The following is a 12,813-nucleotide window of genomic DNA, read 5'->3' as shown; positions in this document are numbered from 1 at the left end:
TTTCCAGAATGAGATTTTCACTCTGCAGCGGAGTGTGCGCTGATATGAAACTTCCTGGCAGATTAAAACTGTGTGCCCGACCGAGTCTCGGTCGGGCACACAGTTTTAATCTGCCAGGAAGTTTCATATCAGCGCACACTCCGCTGCAGAGTGAAAATCTCATTCTAGAATAAATAATGTCTAAACATCTTTACAAAGAAAATAACATATTATCAGAAAAATTCTACAACATAGCTCTCATTAGCTAAACACATAAAGACAGGAAAAAGACAAATAAACATGGGTACATAAACACATAGTGTGATAACACAAGGAAAGGACAGGTTTTGTTTTATTGCAGTATTTTGCAGACAAAACTTTCTTTGCTTCTTGGAGATCTCCCTTCATTCATCATTATTCCCAAAAAGTCCTATCTATACCTCCTTCCTGTATTCTATTCCTATTTCTTTCAAAATAATTATTTCTGATTGTACAATACTCATTTCGGCCCAAATCTTTTTCATATAACTTCGCAATGCATTCTTTACCTATTCTCCATAGTCAGTTTCTTATATAGTCTACCCCTCTTAAGCTAACTTAAATCTACTGAGCTCAGATGCTAAACTAAGGGACGAGGCAATGCAGCAGCACAAAACAATTAATGCAAACAGCAATGCAAAAAAATGCAGATTTGCGAAGCAAGCAGCATTATAGAAATCAGCAAAGCAATTGCAATATTACAACTAATATAAGGCAATGTGCAGCAAACAAGAAAAATAAATCAGTAGTAAACTGGCTTAGAAGAGTAACACAAAGTCAAATTCATTAACACTATGCCTGGCAAACAGCAGTAACTTATACCTAAACATGACAAAGCTCAAGCAGAAAAAATATTACAGTAAAAACAACAATTCAGAAAAGGGAAATGTCTATTCACATCTTAATGTCTATGTAATTAAAGTGGTGCACCACAAATTATTCTACAAAAGAAATTACCAAGTACTTGAAAAGAAAATTCTACATGCAATTCCTGTGAAGGAAATGTGTTTTTGTGCTCCTTCGTTTTTTTTGAAGTACATCAAAGTTATTCTTTTTTTCTGGATCTGTAGGCGTAAAATATTTATATTAGTACATCTATAAAATTTTATTTTAACCAATGCTGCAGTGCAGCTAGGAACTAGATATTAAAGAAAATGAACATATATGTACAAAGGACGGCATGAAACATCATTCATTAGCCATATGGCATTTCATAAGGTAGTAAAAAACTCTCTCAACTCTCGTAGAAAGATACTTGTCATAATCAGGTGTGCAGATGTAAGAATGTTTCCAAGTAATGAGCGTGTCGTGTTTACGGTGCTTTCTATAAAGGAATGTCAATAGCAAGGTTAATGGCCTCCCTTTTTTTTCTACCTGTGCCTCTGAAAAGGACACACTAAAGGCTTTTTATCCAGCTGTCTGACACAGCTGGGTGCCCACGACGCGTTACGTGCAGGTGGTCACATAACTGTCTTACGGAAATATTTACGACAGCAGTTTCCGCTACAGTGACAGTCTCATATAAAAATATTTCACAGGTCAAGAATTTGCGTTCCAAATGTGTAGAAACAAAATCCTGTAAATGTAACAGTGTTCAAAAAGTTTTCATCGGCACTGTGATACATTCGCGCATTTACACACATTTCATAACTCTTAAAGTACGATTCTTGGTTTCCAACATCCTTTTCCACAAATCAGAGTCCCTAACCACTACTCATTATTCCTTACCTTATTACACATATACATATGCATCGACACTTCTTCAATATTTCATCATAACAGATACATAGCATAATCAAATAACTCATATAGCATCAGCTTCTTAATCATAAACATACCTCAGCAGCATAATACACATCGTCATCGTAATAATAACATCATAACACCTCAGTCAAATCTCAAAAACGTCGTAGCTTTCTGCAATAATGTCAGAACCTAAAAAAAATTCTCTGCTCATTTCAATAGTGTCATCTACCTCAAACGTACTTTAAAATCATGCTCCCTTATCAAATACATCATTCAAAGCTCTCATAGTATCACAATGGTTCCGAAAAAATATGAACAGTTCACAAAGTACAGACAAAATACAATTTCGTAAGTGTGAAGTTATCCAACGGTGTAATTATGTAAACATCTGTCACTGATGTAGTAAAAAATGTTTGTCTCTCAGTTAAATGATCAGATAGCTGTGTAATTATGTGTTAGAGAAATATGATACCGATGTGTAAAGTTGTGTAAGCAAATACCATATTAGCTAAGGCTCCTTACGCTTGCCAAACACATGGTACACAAAGTAGGCGTGTACCCCCCTGAGGATTACTGTAATTATACCCTCAGGTGTTACAGATTACAAGAATGGAATGAAATGTATTACGGAAAACCTTTGTATCATTGTACTTCAAATATCTTTAAAAATAAATGATTTAAGTACAAAATTAATCACTTAAATACGTGTCCTGTAGCGCTAAATGTGCGTCTTGTTGTAAGATAATCTGTGTGGGAGTGTCGTAGTATCGTCCTCCGAAAGCTAAGTTCTGCAGAAGCCAATGTACTTACCTCATGATACACAAAAGTTAAATGCTTTGCGTATAGATATCTTAGTTATTACGCTTATTGCCGTGATGAGGAAAGTACTGCGCTGTAACGTATTGTTGTCATACGGAAAAGGCTGTCTCCTTGTAGCCATAGCACGAAAGTCACCACTAAAACATGTCTCACTTAACAGAAGAATTCAGAAAAAACTGTGCAGATATAAAACAGATACACCGCAAAAGCAACATTGTAAATTGTCACTCATTAGCAGCGTCGTGATAAAATCGTGTAGCTGTCACACAAACCAACCACTGTGTCATCTGGCATTTCACAGAAAGCACCTCAAATCCAGAATCCACTCTCAAGCAAACCAAAATGTTGCATGAAAATCTCATTAGCAGTGCCGGTATATGTTCCAAGTATGTGAGCCTCATAGTCGTTACGCGATCGTGCAACTAACAAGCAAGAATGTACACACAACAACACTGCGTCGTCCGTTCACTATAACAATGCATTCGTAATTTCTGTTAAAATAAGTTCTCTTGGTTCTTGACTCGATATTTAACTTCAAACACTGTTGCATGTTAACAGATACCAAGTCTGACAAAGCATACTGGTAATGTAAAGTGAAAAGTTATATAGCAAAGACAAAGTTAAAAAGCAGATTATCTTTCAATAAACGGTTTTACATGTGAAATGTGGTGTAAACCTTTACTCTTCCTAGTACGCAGAGTTTCAACTTCAACGCAATTATCATGTGGTATACGTTGGATTGTGTAAGGTCCATTGTAAATTAGAAAGAATTTGTGACTCAAGTGTTTCTTCTTATGTGACAATGAATGAGCTTTAATGAGAACTTTCTGACCAATATATAATTTCTTTGCATTTGCTTTACCGTGTAGTTTTCTCCTTTTGTCTGCTGCAGATTTTATATTTTTAAGAGCCAAATCAATTATGTCTTTGTGTCGAAGTTTACGTGTATTCGGGAAAGGTACAAGCTCTCTGATTCTGATCGGTGGTTCTTCATTCTTCAGTACAAGAGTAGGTAGTAAAGCAGTGGAGTCATGGGGCATTTCATTCAGCACGTTTTGAAATAAGTGTAAATATCTGTCCCAATGCTGATGCTTTCTGTGACAATAAAGTCTGCAAAGCTTATTGATTTCTTTCATAATCCGTTCGGAGGGGTTACATGTGGTGAGTACAATGAAATAAAAACAGGTTTGATTTTATGATTCCGAAGCATGCGTGACCAAACAGCAGATCTGAATTGCGGTCCGTTATCTGAAATGACTTTACGAACGTGTCCAACTTCACGTAAGAGATTTTTAACAAAGGCGTTGGATACAGACCGTCCAGTGGCTTTACGTAACGGAGTGAAAGAAACAAATTTTGAAGTAAGTTCAACAGCGACTAGAACGTACGAAAATCCATTCGATGCTCTGACAAGGGGTCCCAAGAGATCAACAGCAGCAAATTCTTTTAATTTAGAAAGAATGATAGGAAACAGCGGAGCACGATGGGAGATAGTAGATGATTTCGCCTTTTGACAAAGTTTACAAATAGACAAGACTCTTCGAATTCTCTTTTCCATATTGTTAAAATAACAAGTCGTTTGAAGAATATGATAACATTTTCGTGGACCAAAATGTGCATAGCTGAAGTGAATGTACCAAATGAGCTTATTAACAAAATCGTCAGGAATGCAAAGTACCCATAGCTTGTCATCAACAGTGCAGCGTTTGAACAGTATGTTGTTTCTAACCAGGTAATAATGCCGAATCTGAGTGTGTGTCTTTTCATGCCATTTACTTTTGATGTCTTTCCAAATCGGATCTTTATCTTGTTCATGAGCAATGTCCTTTAAAGATGTGGTGATGAAGTTTTCAAAGGCGACTTTCTGAATGTAAAGAATACTGAAATTTTTCTCAATGTTGCCTTCTGTGTTACTTTTCTCAAGCCCAGCCGGTGCGCGTGACAGCGCGTCCGCAACAATGTTCTCCTTGCCGGGAATGTAGACTATTGTGAAGCGGAATTCTTGCAGAAACAATGCCCAACGTTTTAACCTGTCATGATTTAATTTTGAAGACATAAGAAATTGTAATGCACGATGATCACTGTATACTTTTACGTGCTTACCAGAAAGAAAGAAACGGAATTTGTTAAATGCCCAAACGATAGCTAAAGCTTCTAATTCAGTAACGGAATAATTTTTTTCAGATTTTGTTAGCACACGGCTAACAAAAGCAATGGTTTTCTGAACAGTAATGTCATTTTCTATGGCTTCTTGAAATAAATGGGCACCAAGACCGACTTTAGAAGAATCCGTGCTAAGGCAGAAATCTTGTGACAGATCTGGATGAGCTAGTATTGGCGCATGAAGTAACGCTTCTTTCAAAGAATTGAATTCCAACTGTGCTTGTTCGTCCCAGTTCCAAGTAGTATTTTTTCCAGTGAGAGAACAAAGTTTTGGTGTAACTAGAATTTGCATATTCAGAAAACGACGGTAAAACTTTACGAGACCTAGAAAACTGCGGACTTGTCTTTTTGTGGATGGAACTGGAATGGCTCTGATTGCTTCTAACTTTTCAGGATCCGGCTGAATGCCTTCAGAACAAATAATATGTCCCAAAAACATCACCTTTGACCTACCGAATTCAGACTTTTCCACGTTAACTGTAATTCCAGATTCTGCAAAAATACGTAACAAACTGTTGAGGATGCGATTGTGTTGTTCCCATGAGGCTTCTGCTATCAGAATATCGTCCACATATAAGGTGATGTGACGTTTTAAGAACTCAGGTAATATGGAATTTAGCCCGCGAATGAATGCTGCCGAAGAAATGTTCAAACCAAAAGGAAGTTTCCGAAACTGATAACAAACGCCGAAACAAAGGAAAGCTGTGTATTTTCTATATTCTGGATGAAGTTCGATCTGATGAAAGCTGGATCTGAGATCAATAGAAGACAACACTTTTAGGCCATTAAAATTTTGAAGAAGTTCTTCCATCGTTTGCGGCCTGTCTGTTTCAGGAATAATGATAGTATTGATTTGTCTCGAATCTAAGACAAGCCTGAGCGATCCATTTTTCTTCTCAACAACATGTAACGGATTGTTGTATGAGCTTACTGCAGGCTCAATAATGCCCTCGTCAAGCATACATTGTATTTCTGTTCTAACACGGTCCCTATAATGTGCTGGAATTACGTATAGTCTAACACAAAATTTAGTATGCTCACGAACACGAAATTGGTATTGAAATCCCTTGATTGTTCCTGTTTTGTGAGTAAAAACTGTGGAATGTGCTTGTAAAATCTCAAAAAGGTCCTGCCTATCAGTGTCATTACAATTCTCAATTGTTTGAATTTTATTCTGAATTAACTCATTAATTTCAAATATGCCATCGATATCATCACTGTCAGTACTTGCAGAGTGATTGTTATTGTCTAGTTCTGTAGAAAATTCCGAACTGTTGTCTAACAGAAGGTAAAGCCGATTAATTTCCTCGTCATGGTTTGAGAGCCAATCTTCAAATTTCAAAGCTATTGACTTACCTTCCTTCTCTAAACTTATTTCAGCATCTTGAAAGTTTAAGATTGCTTTGTATTCATTCAAAAAGTCTACTCCCAATATAATTTCCGTCGACAATAATGGAACAATAATAAAGTTCATAGAGAAACTGTGGCTTTGACAAAAGAATTCTAAGTTGGTTTGTTGGCGTACATCTACACTTTTTCCTAAGATTGCACCTTGTAATTTAATCTTACGTAACGGAAGTGTGGGGCAATCGTTCAATTTGTTGCACTTGTTAAAAGCTGTTTCGCTAATTACTGAAATGGGACTGCCAGAGTCAAGTACTGCCGTAAATTTTACGTCATTTACAGTAATGTGAATCACAGGATATGCAATGTTGTTAAGTTTTACGTCGTGTTCCTGGAGTAAGATGTCCCTAATGTCTTCCATTTTTACGTAATTACTAGCTACGGCAGCTGCGTTGTCAGTTTCATAAGTACGTTTTGTGGCTGTCAGCGGTGTGAGTCATTGCCTATTGTCTCTTTGTTGGCGCGCGTCGTTATTGGGATTTGGAGACCTAACTTCTACAAATTCACCGTGACGAGAGGGCCCTGCCCTGTTTAAATCCCGCCAGTTCTGATGCAGTTCAGGTCTGTCGTTACGATCATATCGTCTGTTGTCATGTCGGTAGATTCCATAGTTTCTTTCTTGTCGGTCACGTGGTGGAGAATTTCTCCCTGAGTCGTAACAGCGTGCTGGACCGTTGCGTCTAAAGTTATTCTGTCTCCCTTGATAATAATTATTTTGGTTCCCGTATTGTCTGTCTCTCTGATTGTCTCTGTGATAGTCATTACCGTGGAGAGGTGATCTTTCCCTGTAATTATTACTACTCTGCCAACGGTTGTCATACGGGTGGTGTCTGTTTTGGTCACGATTTACGTTGTAAGAATAGCCTTGTCATGTCCATTTATTATTTCTGTCATCACGGAATTGTGACAGATGTGACCTGTAATTGTTGTACTACTGTTTTCGCGTTCCGCGATTGTCAGTGTCAATTTCCAGTTCTTGTAACAGTCCCTGAAAAGCTTCAATGTTGTCTTTGCAACGTCCTGCTAAAATAATACGTCGTAAATGTTCAGGCAGTTTGATTAAGTAAATGCGGATGAGTTCTGAGGGGCTGTATGGGTTTGAAAGATACTGATTCTTATGCAACATGTCTTCAAAATACTGTATTTCATAAGACTGGAAAATTCAGATTGTTCGAAACGTTTCATCATTATGATGCTATGTTTTACTCGGTCTTGTGTGCTTGAGACCATTACGCTAAGAGGAAGGCATGATAAAATTCTCCTTCACTGTGGCAATCGTGAATGACCGATCGCATTCTTACAGCTGGTTCATTCTCTAAGTAGCCACACATAAATTCTAATCTGTGTTCTACTAACCAGTTGGGAGGAAAACAATGAGAGAATTGATGGAGCCACGCTTGTGGATGAATGTCGTTGGCAGAACTCTTAAACGTTTTGAATTTACGTGTAGTAATGAACAGCTTATAGTCAAAATCATCATGTCGGCGAGTCGCATGTCGGTCATTGTTACGTCGTTTCGGCGGTTGCATCTCAAAATTCGGTGTACCTTGCCAATTTCTTTCATAATTTCCGAAATGCCCTGCGTTATTATTTTGTGGCTGTTCCGTATTTCTAAGTCCCTCTTCCCGTATTGGAGCGCGAGTGGCCTCTGAAATACGTAATTCTTGTATTACCTGTGTCAGCTGATCTTGTACTTCCCGGATTTCTCTTTGGTGTTGCGTATTAATTTGATTCAGATCTTGTTTCAGTTTCCTAATTTGTTCGCACTCTTCTGTGTCATTAAAGACTACTGGTTTTGTGTCCTTCAGATTATCATCTACTTTCGTAGATAAATTATTTAGCTGATCCGAAAGTTCAACTACTTTCTCTGATAATGAACTAATTTCCTCCATGTGTCTTTCTACTGTGTCCTTTAAGTTTTCCTGAGTTTTAGCAAGTTGCGTAACCGAATCGGTAGATGCAACTGAGTCCATTTTAGCTTGCAAGGTCTCATGATTTTCATGAACAATAGTCTGCAGTTCTTTTATGGCTGCTTCGTGATTCTGTAATGCATTTTCATGACGCGAAAAAATAGGTTGGAAATGCTCACAAATTTGTGTTTTTACGTCATTATAGACTTTTTGACATTTCGATTCGATGTTATGTAACTCAGTAGTTAAATCTTCACGTGTTTGTTCAAGCATGGTGTCTAACTTTTGAAGATTTTGCTCCACTGTGTCTAACTTTTGAAGATTTTGTTCCATTGTGTATAACTTTTGAAGCTTTTGCTGTGTTTGCCTCTGATTTTGTTCCATTTGTTGCATTAGCTGTAATAACAATGCATTAGTGTCTGGAATCTGTTCCTCTACGCTTTTCGGCAGTGCGGTTGCACCGGCAACATTCACATTTTGACAAGCAGAAAATGTGTCTTGACTTATTTGAGAAAACGGTGAGGACGCAAAACCTGAATCTACAGTATTTGCAATATTGTGTTCTGTCATTTCGGATTCCTGAGGCGAGCTGTTGCCGACCGATCGATCGATAATGCTTCCCTGTTCACTAATTGTTTCACTGCCTACGCCATTGTTTGCCACCCGCTCCATTTCCCTATGCACAATTACCAAATTACTATGTTGAACATTAGTTAATTCATTACACGGTGGCACTAACACACTGCTTTCGTCTTCACTGTCATTTCTCAGTTTACTTTGGAGCCTAGTATTACGTTTTTCACACGCCATTATTGTCACAATATTTCACACGACAACACAGAAAAACACAATTTGAAGAGCAAAAATAGTGGAACACATTAACATAGCACTGAAAATAATAGCTAGTTAATTGCAAGTGCAGCTGCGAAATACTTGGTGCAAATCTACAGGCATGCCACAAGTGTTTTACTGTACAACAATGAAAAACTGCAACTACAAAGGAAATTCTCTCTACAATTATGCGCTAGCAATAAACAAAATCTACACTAATTACACAAACAACAAGAAAAAATCAGAAGATTCCAGTGAGGTATCCTGGCAGGGTCGCCATATGAAACGTCCCCTTTGAACATTTATACATGACTGTGCTTGAACTGACACACAATATTTTTAGCGCAATGCAATCTGACTTTCAATAATCCCTACAAAACAATGGCCCTGACTAACATTAACCTATACCTTTCACAAATCACTTACCTCACAAAAATCTTCGTTACTTGAACTACTGCAATACAGCGAGCGCCACTACTGCCAGCTAAATAAAAGATTCAAACTACAGAAGGCACTAACTACTAGTAGGCATAGTTAGAAAATGAAAGATTTTAGTAGAGAACAAACAATGTATTTATCTTGATAGTCATCAAAAGTCATAATATATATAGCAGTTCATGACATCCATTTTTACAAATTTCAAAACTACACCATTTCTCTCCCCACATCCACCACTGCTGGTGGCTCACCTCCAACTGCGCAACGCTACGCGGTGTTCACATCCAGCTGCCGCTGCCCAACACTACAATGGCAGACAACAATGCAAACTAGCCACAGACTGCACACAGCTCAGCCAGTGATTTTCATACAGAGCGCTACGTAACGTTGCCAATAAGAAAACATAAACAGCCTACTTACACAGTCTTTACATCAATGAAAAACATCCTTGACACTACCGGAAATCGAACCCAAATCCTCCTCACGACAGTCAGCCGCACCGACTACAGAGCTATGGACACGGACGAAAGAAGTAATAAGCGACAGAAGAAAAATTTTGGGCCGTTTGGGGACTGAACAGCAGAGGATTGGATTTTTATTCTGTTCATCTGAGACACTGAAATTTTAAGTAAGCAACGATTGTCTGAGCTAACAGAGCCTTTCTCTGAGAGTAGACTGTTTATAGTACTCCGTACATTCATCTCTTGGATTTGCTGCTCTTATATTTTTTTCGCGGTTGCAGTTAGAAGCCGGCCGGTGTGACCGAACGGTTCTAGGCGCTTCAGTCTAGAACCGCGCGACCACTACGGTCGCAGGTTCGAATCTTCCCTCGGAAAGGATGTGTGTGATGTCCTTAGGTTAGTTAGGATTAAGTAGTTCTAAGTTCTAGAGGACTGATGACCTCAGAAGTTAAGTCCCATAGTGCTCAGAGCCATTTGAACCATTTTGCAGTTAAAATTATTGGATATAAGTTCCGCCTTTTATGCAAAACACAGTTTCTTTTTGTTGCCCAACCATGTTTCTGCACCTCTGTGCCATCATCAGTGGGTTTTGTTCATTGTAAAATGTGAGCGTATTTTAGGTTGTAACTGATCTAACAAAATGTGATCTAAAGAGAGTTTTTTTCTTTTTTGTTCTTAGATTGATTTTACATTACTTGATTTTTCAGGACCATCTCCACGGTGTCCTGCACTCATAGCTTGTTACCTGCAAACCAATCGATGTAAATGTGAATTTTATCAGCGAGTTGACACATCCCATGACTTCTAAAAACGTGATTTTGATGTGGCAAAATATTTTGCGTGTATAGTTGTTATTACTCACGTTTTGTTGTGAGTGATTCTTCTTCTTTCCCGTTCTGAGGATACTCGACACACATATTAAATGTACTTTTGTATAATTCCGGTTTTACAAGCGCCTTTTCACTTCGGAAAACGCAGTGTGCATGACATTGTTGTGTGTCCTAATCCCGCCGGCATTCATATGTTCCCCCGATTGAGTCTGGCACCGAATTTGACTTTTGTTTACTTTTATTGATTGGCAAGCGTTGCATGTGAGTTCATATATTTCTGATCAGTTGAATTTATCTGTGGGTATCTCCTGTGTTCTGAGATTTTTTTCTGTTTTATGTTGTCTATCCTGTATCCTATTTGAAGTCCCTGTTTCTTCAATATTTTGCCTATTCTGTGGACAATTTTGGTATTATAGATGGCTATATGCCATTTTGTTTAGTGTGTGTGTGTGTGTGTGTTGTTGCATTGTTGTGTCTTGCATGTGGTCATTGTTGATGTGTTGTGTTGTTCTGTGGTATGTAAGGTTTTGTGTGAGTGTTGTGCGGTCGTTCTTTTTCCGTTTAAAATTTGTTGATTTGTCATATTGGGCTTGTAACCATTTTCCTCTGCTATTTGTTTTATTGTGTTTAGTTCCTATGTGTACTCTGTCTGCTTACGGGTGTTCCGTTCAATCTGTGAAGCATGAATCTGAAGCTTGGTTGTTTGTGTGCCACCGAGCGGTTCAATAGATTGTGAATGGTTGCGCTCGTGGTTCGTTTTCCTATTCATAATATTTCTTATATTGTGTCACAAGTTGGATGTGGTTGCACCCGTTTTTAAGCTTTCAAAACAAACAGAGCATTGTATATCATTGATCCCACATTTTGTAAAATTTCTTCCATACTAGCAGTGGTACTATTCTGTAATGCAACTGATGTCAGACGACAACTGTGAGAAACTACCATACAGCGGAGACGTAGCAAGTCTTGCACACCTGTACACGCCTGCCATCTAATACGTCACGCACATTATAACGGATACATTATTGTCTCAGCAATTCTGTGCCAGCTCTTATGCCTTGTTTTATTAAAATAGTTCTGTTTACCATGTTCTATAATAATACAAAATTACAAAGCAAAATCAAATTTTACGAATAAAAATTACTCATTCTTTAAAAAGGAGCGATTTAAGTGACCGGCCGGCGTTATACACTTCTTGATTTCAACATCGCAAAAATCTGTAATCACAGAATAATACATTTCAACAATTGAAATACAGGTACGTTAATCAGTTGATGCTACACGAACACGTCCGAACAGGCCTTGGAAGGCTCAACGGTATGACCGGCCGCCGTGTCATCCTCAGACCACAGGCGTCACCGGACGCGGATACGGAGGGGTATGTGGGCAGCACACCGCTCTCCCGGTCATATGTCAGTTTACGAGACCGAAGCCGCTACTTCTCAATCAAGTAGCTCCTCAGTTTGCATCACAAGGGCTGAGTGCACACGCTTGCCAACAACGCTCGGCTGACCCATGGTCACCCATCAAAGTGCTAGCCCAGCCCGACAGCGCTTAACTTCGGTGATCTGACGGGAACCGGTGTTACCACTGCGGCAAGGCCGTTGGCTTTCTTAATAGATGTTTAACGTTTTTGACTGGCTCAAATACATGTTTTTAAATAACTTTATCAGAACATAACCTTACATGCTCCGCATAATAACCTGTGACAAGTGGAGAGCTTATTAATCGGATTAATTTTGTAGAGATATCTGATTCACTCGAATTTCGAAAGCTAAGAGATCACGTCTAGCGGCACTATTAGTGCACGTGGCTCCTTTCGCTTGCAGCCTACCACCCTTCTTGCATTTAACCGCAACGGAGCTTCGATGCTTACTAGGAAGGTGGAAGTGACTACGTTTCGTACTCCAGTAATTTATGTGAGTGAGTTACCATATGCTTGTTTCTTGAGACAATGTGGACGGAATGTTTTCAAATTGGTACAGAAAGCAAAACTGCAATTGGAAAGGGCTTTGCAACCTTCTGTCGCACAACTGGGCGTTTTACGCAAGTTTTATGGTCATCGGAGACTCACATTTACGCAGCAGATATCTTAGCAACAAAGGAGATTATAGGTGACCATTTAAATCTGGATGACAAAACTGTCATATTGACTGATTCGAAAAACAGACCTACCTTGCAGTAGCTACAATG

At 38.6% G+C, this 12,813-nt stretch overlaps 1 protein-coding gene and 1 pseudogene across 2 annotated transcripts in view; one reads left to right on the top strand and one right to left on the bottom strand.

The window, feature by feature from the left end:
- LOC126095731 (mast/stem cell growth factor receptor kita-like) overlaps nt 1-12,813 on the top strand; it is a 296,078-nt gene that overhangs the window by 20,236 nt on the left and 263,029 nt on the right. The gene's annotated exons all lie outside the window — the stretch shown is intronic.
- LOC126096017 (5S ribosomal RNA) lies at nt 12,113-12,229 on the bottom strand (annotated as a pseudogene).

This window comes from Schistocerca cancellata, chromosome 8, assembly GCF_023864275.1.
Source record: "Schistocerca cancellata isolate TAMUIC-IGC-003103 chromosome 8, iqSchCanc2.1, whole genome shotgun sequence".
Lineage (NCBI taxonomy): Eukaryota > Metazoa > Arthropoda > Insecta > Orthoptera > Acrididae > Schistocerca > Schistocerca cancellata.
This window is presented reverse-complemented; position numbering and strand designations above follow the sequence as displayed.